This window comes from Pongo abelii, chromosome 13 (assembly GCF_028885655.2).
Source record: "Pongo abelii isolate AG06213 chromosome 13, NHGRI_mPonAbe1-v2.0_pri, whole genome shotgun sequence".
Classification (NCBI taxonomy): Eukaryota; Metazoa; Chordata; class Mammalia; order Primates; family Hominidae; genus Pongo; species Pongo abelii.
In genome coordinates this window covers 56,326,494-56,338,863 of record NC_071998.2, presented here as the reverse complement: position 1 = coordinate 56,338,863, position 12,370 = coordinate 56,326,494, and the positions used below count along the sequence as shown (strand labels likewise).

Genomic DNA, 12,370 nt, shown 5'->3' with positions numbered 1-12,370 from the left:
TCCTTTTCTCTTGAATCTCTCTGAGTTCTGGGCTCCCAGCTTCCCTTAGATTTGGTCCTGATAATTATTTTTCCTTTCCTCTTACCTCTTAAATATTTTCAAAAGATGTTTTCTATATTTGATCATTCATTTTTAGTTCTCAGCATTAGAAAAGTTAGTACAGATACCAGAAAAAGTCAAATGTATTACCAGAAAAAGAAGTTTCACTTTAACTCTTGAATGGTAATGGTGGCACTGGCGGACCATCTGCAGCAGCTGCTGCCATCACGCCTGCAGCAGCTGCTGCCATCACGCCTGCAGCAGCAGGGAGGCATGGCCAGCGCTGCACACTCCGTGGAGCTGGTAGGAGCTAGGCACAAGTGGGAGCCCCGCCCATTCCAAGTTGGGGTGGGATGTCCCCTGGGACCGCTGCAGCCACCCAAACCATGGCTGTAGAGCCGGACCTCCCACTCCAGGGAGCAGGCAGGAGCCCTGCCCTCTGAGCGGGGCTGCAGTTGCCCAAGTCATGGATGCAGATCCAAGTCTCGCTGTGCAACTGGGGGGCCAGGAGCAGGAAGGAGCCCTGCCTTCCCAGGTACAGACGCAGCTGCCTAAACTATGGCTGCAGACCTGGGCCTCCCTGCACTTTTTGGGGCCCAGAAGGTCCCCATGCCCTTGCAGGTTCAGAGGTGCCAGCTCCCACTGCCTGGCTTCTCCCTGCTGTCAGTACCTGCTCCATCAGAGCAAAGTCTGGCTCAGCCCAGGTGCCATGAACAGCAGCGAGAGGCAGACAGATTCCTGGGTGGAAGGGGGCAGGTCCCCATGAGGCCCCATCTTCAGGCCGGGGAAGGCCTGAAGGCTGGGGGCTGGGCTGCCAGTCCCACGAATGGAGTGGGAGCTTGTGGTGCCTTTTCTGGGCACCAGTGGCTGCCCATGGACCAATCAGTGCACACTTCCTCCCCTCTGAGGCCATATGAACCCTGGGTTCAGCCAGAGCTGAGCAGATGTCAAGATGACCAACAGCAGAGAGGAGCTACCCACTCTAAGCCCTTCTCTCTGCTAAGAGCTTCCGAAACTTGCAGAGACGTCGGTACTACCAGCTGCAGAAAGGCATAACCCACTCCAGGGCCTCCTCTCTGCTAAGAGCTAAACATTCATCAGGACACCCTGGCCGTGGAAAGGAGCTACTCGTTGCGGTCTCCTCTGAATTATTCTATCACTCAATAAAGCTCCTCTTCATCTTGCTCACCCTCCACTTGTCTGAGTGCCTCATTCTTCCTGATCACAGTACAAGAACTTGGGACCCGTTAAATAGCAGGACTAAAAAAGTATTAATACAAACAGGGCTGAAACATACCCCTTCCTCACCATGCTGGGGGCAAAGAGAAGGAGAGAAGAGCTGCAGCCCTTTGGGAAGCCCAGACCTGGGAGCTCCCTGAGCCAGGGATGTGACTCTCTCTTTGTAGCCCTGCAGTTCCCAGCATCTCCAAGCTTCCAAGCACCACTGCATTCCCCAGTGCCAACTGGCAAAAATGCTTGCAATGCACCTGGTTCTGCTGCAACCTCACAGAGAGCTGGTGCCTGTGCCGGCACCTGGAACTGCCCACACATGGCAGCAGCCAGTGTGTCTGACCATGCGCAGTGGCTGGACCTCATGCTTGCTCACACACCCCTTGCCACTCTGCCACCTGGTTCACCCTTGGTAGGCATGGGATCCAGGCCAGTAGCGTAAGCGGAGTCCAGCCTGTTAAGCTGAGTGGGCAGAATGAGCCCAGCAGGCCCAAGCAAAGGTCGGGCAAAGGCATCGCTGGCCACAGAGGTTTCCGGCCAGAAAAGTAACACCCAAAGATCCTGTAACAGTAATTTAGCTGTTATTCCTTGAAGGTAATTTTTTGTTGTCTTTGAAATCATGGGATAACCATTATTTCCTTAAAAAATTTCAGCTATTACTTTAATATTTGTTTAGTATTTATTTATTGAATTCTATTGTTGCTATGTCTAGTATATTGAAGTTTTAAGGTTCATTACTGCATTCTGTGCTTAGTTGTCCTTAAGAGTGTTTATCTTTAAAATTATATTAAAACACAGCTTTAGCTATATCTCCTTAGGTTTTTTTTTATTATTATTTTTTTTTGAGATGGAGTCTTGCTCTGTTGCCCAGGCTGGAGTGCAATGGCGAGGTCTCCACTCACTGCAAGCTCACCTCCCAGGTTCATGCCATTCTCCTGCTTCAGCCTCCCGAGTAGCTGGGACTACAAGTGCCCGCCACCACGCCCAGGTAATTTTTTGTATTTTTAGTAGAGACGGGGTTTCACCATGTTAGCCAGGATGGTCTCGATCTCCTGACCTCATGATCCCCCTGCCTCGGCCTCCCAAAGTGCCTTAGTTTTGATATGTCCACTTTTCATTATTATCCAGTTAAAACATTTTCTAAAATTCACTGTTTTTTTTTTTATCCTGTGTGATATTTAGAAGCATATAGCTTAATACCAAAAGATTTAGGGAAAATAAAGTTATCTTTCATGATTGATTTCTAGCCTAGTTTCACTGTGATAAGAAAACATTATTTAAATTGTTAAAATGTGTTCAGGCTCACTTCATGGAGAAGCATAAAGTTAAATTTGGTAAACAGTTCATACCTGTTTGAAAATAATATATTCTATGGTTGTTGGATACAGTATTTTATACATGCTCAAGTTTGTTAGACTTGTTGTTCATATGTTCACTAATCTAAACTAATTTATCTCTGTTTGTTCTATCAGCTATTGAGAAATGTCATGGACAGTTTCTATTCATGCCTGTAACAATCCTCATCTCTTGGTACTCATGTCGTTCTGTGATCATCTCCCCCTAACTGTGGATTCGACCAGTGACTTTCTTCTAAGGAATAGAATATGGTAAGTGATAGGATGTTACTTCCAAGATTAGGCTGCTAAAAGACTCATGCCTCTTGTTGGGCTTTTGCTTGCTCCTTTTGATGGATGTTGGCTGCCATATGGTGGGCTTCTTTTTGTGGGGCTTCTTATGGCAAAGAACTGAAAAAGGCTTTTGGTCAACAACCAGGGAAAAAATAGGATCCTAAGTCCAGCATTATTCAAGGAGGTGAATACTGCAATAACCACACTGGAAGCAGATATTTCCCAAGCCGAGCCTTGAGATAAGATCGCCCTTTGAGAGACCTTAAGTCAGAGGATCCAACTAAGCTACTACAAGATTCATGATCTATTGAAACTGAATAATCAGTATTTATTGTTTTAAGCAGCTAAGTCTTGGGACAATTTGTTCTGCAGCAATAGATAATTAATACCAAAGAGATTCAATTATAGAGTTTTCTGTTTCTTCTTTTATTTCTTTTTTTATAAATAACTTAATTGTGGTAAATATTCATAGGAGAAATTTCCCATCTTAACCATTTTTAGTGTATGGTTCGGTGGTGTTAAGTACGTTCACATTGTTGTATAACCAATCTCAAGAACTCTTGTTATCTTGCAAAACTGAACTCTATACCCATTAAACAATAATTGTCTAGTTGCATTCCCCCCAGCCCCTGGTAACTTTCATCATAGAGATACAAAGAGATGTATTCACAGATACACGAAGTAGCAATTCTACTTTGTATCTCTAAGAATTTGATTACACTAGGTACCTCTTACAAGTTGAACCATACAATATTTGTCTTTTTGTGACTGGCTTACTTTACTTAGCATAATGTCCTCAGGGTTCATCCATGCTGTAACATGTATCAGAGTTCTTTTCCTTTTTAAGACTGAATAATATGCCACTGTATATAAATACCACATTTTTATGGATATATACTTGTATACACCACATTCATCTGTTGATAGACTCTTCGGGTTTTTTTCCACATTCTCATTTTTGTGAATAATGCTGAGATGAACATGGATGTAGAAATATCTTTTCAAGATCCTGCTTTCAATTCTTTTGGGTATATACTCAGAAGTATATTTAATTCTTGAGGAACCACTATACTGATTTCCACAGTAGCTGCACCATTTTACTTTTTTACCAACAGTATACAAGCGGTCCAATTTCCCCACATCCTCACCAATGCTTGTTATTTTGTGGGGTTTTGTTTTATAGTAACAATACTAATGAGTGTGAGCTAAATTCTGTTACTTTTTTTGCTTTATATATTTTGAAAAAAAAATTTTGAGACTGACTTTCGCTCTTATTGCCCAGGCTGGAGTGCAATGGCATGATCTCGGCTCACTGCATCCCCTGCCTCCTGGGTTCAAGTGATTCTCCTGCCTCAGCCTCCCGAGTAGCTGGGATTACAGGTGTGCGCCAGCACACCCAGCTAATTTTTGTGTTTTTAGTAGAGACAGGGTTTCTCCATGTTGGTCAGGCTGGTCTCGAACTCCTGACCTCAGGTGATCCACCCATGTCGGCCTCCCAAAGTGCTGGGATTACAGGAGTGAGCCACCGTGCCTGGCCTTGAAATTCTTAATAAGAGCATACACATTTAAATTTTCATGAATGATTGTTTCTTTCATAAATATAAAATATCCCTCTCTTTTTAATAATATTTCTTGCTTTAGAGTACACTTTGATAGCTGTCTGATAGTAATAATGCTATACTAGACTGCTTTTCATTGATATTTGCATGTATATATTTTTGTATTCTTTTACTTTCAAATTCCCTTTCCTTGTTTAATGTACAGCAGATAATTAGGTTGAAATTAAAAAAAAATACAATCTGATAATCTTAAACTTTTATAGTTGAATTTATTTTTATTTTTATTGGTATAGATGGGGTTTTGCTATGTTGCCCAGGCTAGTCTTGAACTCCTGGCCTCAAGTGATCCTTCCACCTCAGCCTCCCAAAGTGCTGGCATTACAGGTCTTAGCATACCCAGCCTCTGTTAATATTTAATGCAATTATTGATATATTTTTATTTTAATCCGCCATCTTCTCTTTGTTTCTATCTGTCCATTTTATTTTAAATTTTGGTTTGTTTAATTTTATTATTTTCACAATTTCTACTTGATTCTTTTCCAAATCTGCTTTGTCTTTTTTTTTTTTTTTTTTAAATAGCATCCTCTTCTTTCACTATGGGCTTTTTGCTTTAATTTTGTTATCATTTGAAACATATTTATAATTTCTTGAAGCTTGCTATCTCAGTTTGGGGAAGTGGTTACTAATTCCCCATCACTCTGTCAATTCTTTTTTATGATAGATGAAGTTTTTCATTATATTATTGACTTTAATGCATTTACATTCATTTCAAATTCTTGTAGTCCTTAGCTGCTATTATTTTAATACTAGAAAAATTTATTATAAAAATTTCCTGAGAGCATTGTATTTTATGATTGCATATTCATAAAGTGCTCAGCTCGAGCAGAGTTCTATACAAGCTTCTCTGTTAAGGTATGAGAGTGTGACCAGGCTCTTTGTCTATCTTCCTTTCCAAAATATAATCTCATATTGATTATCACAGTCATTAAGTTTGTGCAGAATTATTTCATCTTCCTCTTCTGTGAAGCATATGGTAGGACTGTCATTCTCCTTTTTAAATTTAGGTGTGGCCATGTGGCTTGCTTTGGCCAATAAAATGTGAGTAGATGATATGCCTTTGCGGTGGCAGCTTTAAGAGCTAATGTGTGCTTCATCACATTCTTTCCATTCTCCCACAGAGACTGACAGCATTCCTGGTGGTGGTGCTTTTTTAAGCTTAGATCCCAGAAAGAGATTATGCAGAGTAGAGTTTCTAGTTGATTTATGGTTGAAAGGGAGTCTGAGAAACAAATTTTTGTCATTTAAGATTGTTTTTTGGGGCTGCTTGTTACTGTAACATAATGTAGCCTTTTTTGATTGATACAAGGATCAGAGGCACAGCTTATTTCTTACTGTATTCCCACATCTTAGCACAAGGCCTGGTACAGAAAGTATTTGTGATTTGTTGAATCAAATTTTAGAATCAGAGTTCTTCAACGCCTGTGGTGACAATGCAAAGATGGGGGCTGATTTTCTGTGCCATTTGGTCTTGAGTTCTCAATACATTCCATTCATTTTTCCAGCTGGAGGGACGAAGAATGACATTTGACTTAGTCACAAATGGAAATCATTTTGTTTGGTACAAAGCCCATTGGAAAAAGGAAGACAAAGGGCATTTCTTTCAGTGGTAACCTGCTACTGCATTTCCTGTAAACACTAAATATTCTCCTCTGTTAGCCTATGAGAAATGGTGCTAGGTGGGAGAAGAGGCAAGGGTTTTCTTGTTTGTTTGTCTCTTAGCTCAAAAGAATGAGGGGAGAAATCTCTTCTAATTACAGAGTTGTGTGCTGTGGAAAGACTTTTTTATTCATTAAGTCTACCCACTGCCTACAAGTAATCTATCTTGGAAAAGATGTTTTATTCTTAGAAGTATGAAACCATTTTTGGTCTCTGAAGCAAGATGATTGGATCTACCAATAGAAAGTCATATTCTCTTGGTCAGATAAATATTTTATGCATTTTATTTTTCAAATAAGTAGAGCAGTCATATTATTTACTATCTAAGCATAGAGATATTTGACCATGAAAGAGGGCACTGTTACCATTTATACTAGGACAACTAGCATAAAATGGTATTTTCCTGGGCAAACTATATGAACACCTTACAAATAAGGCCACTTATGAATGTAACTTTCATAACATGTAATCAAGTCATTAAGTCCCTTATTCTGAGAAGAGCCAGCTGACCAGGAGACCAAAAGGCCAAGAGAAGGAATGTCATCCTCAATTAAGCATTTCAGTGAGTAAATCATGAGTACATTAGCTGATTGTTACTAAACTTTCCTAAGATATGCCCTTAGTGAAACCTTTTACACCAGCGTACAAACGCATGGACTATTTGCCTGAACTAGAAGGTCCTTTCCCCTCAGCAACCCCTGACTATAAGACCCAGACTAAATGTTATTTCCTCTGAAATGGCTTCTTCACCATTCCTGGATGTGGCTAGTCTGTGATAACTGGGTTTCCCCAGCACAGTGTAAACACTTCTACAGTAGTACTTTTCACATTTTATTATAATTCTTCATTTATGTCTGTCTTCCCTCATGGACTGTTCAAGGGTAAAAACTGTGTCTTATTTATTTTTGTGTCTTTCTAAGAAAAGCTTTTTTTACTCAGTGTAATTGTTCAATAAATTATTGAAAGAATGAATGCAGAGAACTACTTATTTAGAAAAAGAAGTTTATGCTAACAAGGCCTTCCCAGCTTGAGCTTGAGATAAAAAGAATAAAAAGAATGAACTGATTTACCAGCTGTTTCCTGATTCATAAGGAAAGAAATATGGAGTAATTCTGAGGTGGGAGGCAGGGGAGAAACAAAGCATAGGTCCTTCATTTTAATTACATTTGGCTGTGGTACCGTTTCAGGATAGAAATCACAAAGCTGTAACTGCTAGGAGCTGTGTATGTATTGCTTAAGGGAAAACAAGATGATGTACTAATCTTTAAGATATTTTAAAAAGACACTTTTGTGATACATTGTCTAGAAGTGAATGTAGGTTATATCCCCCCCAGTGGTGACTACAGAAATTAGAGATGCTGAGAAATCATGTGGTCAACCCTCCCAGCATAGTATGCACAACGTCACCTGAGCCATGTTTATGTAGCTCCTGTGACTTCCCAGGAGTGTGCAGAGCTCCTAGCAGAGCAGAGAAGGCTGCTTTGGAAATCTAAAGCAGACACTTGGCTCCTACTGCCAGATGGCCTTGGTGAGGCATTGGGAATTGACAGATGTTAAATTGGCAGCAGAATTCTCCAAGCTGGGAGTTAAGGCTAAAGCCTGAAGTATTGAGAAGCCATATATATTTATGTAGAGAGGAAGGACCTCTCTTGAGCCAAAAGGAAGTGGGTGGGTAGGGGTTCTGTTTACTTTATGAAGCTGTTTTGCAGGATTTGGGGAACCAATTTCATTGAAGCATGTGTCAGGACAGGGCAGTCATTCTCAGAGTCAAGTAGTACTGTCAATAAATAATCGCATGGGGCCAGAGACTGGTGGGATTACTTTAGGTTCTAATTCTGGACTGACACATGAATAGTTAGAAGCATGAAATATCCATATTTCTCCCCAGGACTAGAGTTTTCATAGCTCTAGGATATAGGGATGAGTCCTGGTGACTACAGGAGGCGGTGACAGAAAGAGATACATAGAAACAGCAACACACATTTCTCCCTACACTGAGTCTGTTTCAGCCTCTACCATTCTTTCACTCTATTCCTTCAAAAGTATGTTCTAAGCCCATAGTACCGTGCTAAGCAGTGCAACATTAATGGTAAAGAAAGCACTGGCTCTTAAGATCTCCTGGCCTAGTGGGGAAGGCAGCCACATAAACAGATCACCATCATTTACCATGATATGTAGGCTATTGGAAACGCATATAGGAGGTTATGAAAATATAATGGAAGGAGTTGCTGATTCTGTGTGGTTATAATTAGGAAGAACTAGAGTTTAGGGAAGACATCACATATGGCTCCCCATTATAGAACCCAACCCTCTTGGCGTGGTGTTCTGGCCCTCCAATGTGTGTCCCTGCCAGTTGAAATCTCACCACCCACCATGCCTGACACCAACTCTGCTCCATCCAGAGTCTGCCTGAGTCTCAGCTTTGTCCTCTTTGTTCCCTGGCTGTAATGTTGCATTTTTCTCTGCTGACCTAATCTTGTCTTTTAAAAGTCAGCTCAAGTCCTACCTCCTCCATAAGTCCTCTTCTGAGTATTCTAGCCCTTAGTGAATTGCCCATTCTTGACTCATTGTTTGGAATTCTACCTTGACACTAGATTTTATCTTGCATTGTGACATCTCTTATATTGCTGTATAGTGCTTCTAGTATTGATTGAATATACATATGTTTCTCTTCTCCCAAACTAAAATTAAAGACATTCAATGGCAAAATGCATTATCTAATATTCCGTATATACCAGTGATCCCCAGCCTTTTTGGCATCAGAGACTGGTTTCATGGAAGACAATTTTTCCATGGACCAGGGAGGTGGGATGGGATAGCTTCAGGATGAAACTGTTCCACCTCAGATCATCAGGTATTAGATTCTTATAAGAAGCACGCAGCCTGGATTCCCTGCCTGGGCAGTTTACAATAGGGTTCCCACTCCTATGAGAATCTAATGCAGTGGCTGATCTTACAGGAGGCAGAGCTCAGGTGGTAATGCTTGCTGGCTCCCTGCTCACCTCCTGATCTGTGGCATGGCTCCTAACAGGCCACCAACAGGTACCCGTCTGTGGCCCAGGGGTTGGGGACTCCTGATACAGGCCTTAGTAGATTGTAGGACACAGTACTCAGTAGATACCTGTTGAGTAAATGAACATAAGCATTTTGTTACTTGGGAGAGATTCAGGATAAAATTGTTTCTCTCTTTTTTTTTTTTTTTTTTTTTTGCACCCAGATTCAATACAGAGTGTGAAGCCTCTTCCTGTGGCTACGAATTTGGGTAACATTAATTTTTCTTTAAGACTATCCATGCATTCCTCCATCTACCAAATATTTACCTAAGAGTTTACTATTAACCACTACTTGGTGCTGAGAAACAGGTGAATTTGCCAAGAGATGGAGTTCTCAGCTGGAAGTAATTTTTCCCCAAACTTCTTTTTTTTTGTTTTGTTTTGAGGCAGAGTCTCACCCTTTTGCCCAGGCTAGAATGCAGTGGCGTGATGGGAATGCAACCTCTGCCTCCTGGGTTCAAGCGATTCTCTTGCCTCAGCCTCCCGCATAGCTGGGGATTACAGGCATGCACCACTGTGCCCTGTTAATTTTTGTATTTTTAGTAGAGATGGGGTTTCACCATGTTGGCTAGGCTGGTCTTGAACTCTCAGCCTCAAGTAGTCTGCCTGCCTTGGCCTCCCAAAGTGCTGGAATTACAGACGTGAGCCACTGAGCCTGGCCTTCCCTCAAAATTCTGAAGGCATTGCCCAATTATTCCTATAAGTTTGGTGCAAAAGTCACTGTGGTTTTTACCACTAAAAGTAATGGTAAAAGCCACAGTGACTTTTGTACCAACCTAATAACTTTCACTGTGACCGAAGTCAAATGCTATTTCTGATTCTTGATATTTTATATGAGTCCTCTTTTCTTCCTAATTGATCCTCAAACTTTTGGGGATCCTCTATGTGTCCCTGGTATCAATGACTATCTGCCTTGGTGTTTTTGTTGTTGTTGTTTTCATTACAGTAAAATACAGATGAAATAATTTACCATCTTAACCAGTTTTAAGTGTACAGTTCAGTGGCATTAAGTGCATTCACATAGGTATGCTGTTAATTTTAAATTCACAGTTTTAAGCACTTAGTGGGACCTTTCAAATTGGAGATGTATACTCTTATTTTATTTAATAATTTCATCCTCTATTTTCTCTCTTTTCTCTTTCTGGAATTCCTATTAAACAGACGTTTGATCTTCTGCACTACACATCTAATTTTATGTCCTTCCTGCTATTATCTCTTTAATCATTTGTTCTACTTTCTGAGGTTTCTTTAACGTTTTCTTTCAATTATTTGCTGAGTGTTTTATTTCTATATTTTACTTCTCTATTTGTTTTTCTTGCTTTGAATGTATTTTAAAAATAGCATCCCATTATTGTTTCATTGATGTAAAATGTTATATTATTCTCCAAGAATAGTAATCATATTTTTTGAAATTTTCTTATAGACCCTTTCTTTCTTCCAAGTACCTTTTGCCTTTTTCTGTTTAGTTTGGGGTCTCTCATCTTAGAAAAGCTTTCCTTAAATATTAGCCATCCCTGGCTATCTCTTCTTGGCTAAGAATCTGTCACTAGGAAGCTGAATGGATGATCTATGTACATTGGACAGGGATGGTTTGATTCGTTAGAAACCCAATAATTTTCCTGGTGAATTGCTTGCAAATATCCATGGGTTTTCTGTTAAGTCAGGATGTCAGCAATCTGAAAACCCAGCAGGATAGGAACAGAAGTGGAGATCTCACCATTTACAAGGTAGGCTTTTATTTAATTACTGTGTTTTTAAGCACAGCATTCCATTATCTCCTTTGCCTCATGTGCTTAACTCTGGGAGCTCTCAGGTTCACATTCCCAGTAAACCTCTCACCTCCTCTAAGCATGATGTAGGGAAGGCATCAGGCACCATCATCTTCTTATGTAGATTTTCGACTAATCACTCCCCACCTCGATGTCTTCTAAGGACCCCAGTGCCCCTCATTTCTGAGACTTCCCATATTTTTGCAGCTTAATCAGCTTCTCTCCTCTTCAATCTTTCTCCCCTGTGCTAAGTAGGTTGCCATGTATGTATTACTTTGTATCTCCAAATTTTTTTGGAATCTATCATCTACTGTCATGTTCTATTCCCATTTCCTTCATAATTTATGCTTTTTATAATCTATTATTTTGGAGATTTTCTGGATGGAGTTGACATTCACCTGTGTCTTTATCTGCTGTATTTAACTGGCAGTCCTTTTCCTTATATTGGACTTTAGCTTTCCCCTACAGACTCTCCTGAAAGTTCCCCTCACCCTTGTCTTCCACCCTACAGCCAATGCTATGGTATAAGGTTACCATATTTAGCAAATAAAAAAACAGTTATTTCAAACTTGAGATAAACCAAGATTACATGCAACATACTTAATCTACAAAAAGCATTATTCATTGGTTTTCTGAAATTCAAGTTTAACTGGTCATCCTATATCTTATTTCAACTTGTCTTTGTTCAAGCTGTTTTAACACCGTATAGACTGGGTGGCTTATAAACAATAAAATTAAGTTCTCCCAGTTCTTAAGGCTGCAAGTCCAGGATCAGGGTGCCAGCATAGTCAAGTTCAGGGGAGGTCCCTCTTGTGGGTTGCAAATAGCTTCTCATTGTAACTTCATGTGGTAGAAAGACAGTGAGAAAGCTAAGATCCCTTCTATAAAGGCACTGATCCCATTCATGAGAACCACACCCTCATGACGTAATTACTTCCCAAAGATCTCACATCCTAATGTCATCACCTTGGGCATAAAGATTTCAATATATAAATTTTGGGGGAACACAAACACTCAATTTATAATACAACTCTTCTTGGAGAGTAACTTCTCACCCGAGCTTTGGCTTCATAGTACCATAATTCATATGTCTATCACACATAATTCTTATGTCTAACCACATAGCCAGCACCTGAGTAGCCCTTCTCTGTTCTCTTACCACCACAAGAAAATAGTACTAGACATTACCTGTGGTTCAAGAGCGTCTACCCTCTACCAAAATAAGATGGGTAAAATGTCTGCTCTTCACATTTTGCTTATGCTAAGCTAAAGGCTGTGAACTGCGTCATTAAGGCTTTGGAGAATTCTCAAATATTTTCAACAGTAAACTGACCGTTTACTGATCAGATTTGGATTTTTAAAAAATCATGCTGTGG

The 12,370-nt window shown here is 40.3% G+C and overlaps 1 long non-coding RNA gene across 1 annotated transcript in view; it reads right to left on the bottom strand.

Moving 5' to 3' along the window:
- Window positions 1–9,040, bottom strand: part of LOC129047858 (uncharacterized) — a 133,742-nt gene extending 124,702 nt beyond the window's left edge. Inside the window, exon 1 of the long non-coding RNA XR_008509700.2 lies at window positions 8,679–9,040. This is a non-coding gene — a long non-coding RNA (uncharacterized LOC129047858). The remainder of the gene's footprint in view (window positions 1–8,678) is intronic.
- Between the last annotated feature and the right edge of the window lie 3,330 nt (window positions 9,041–12,370).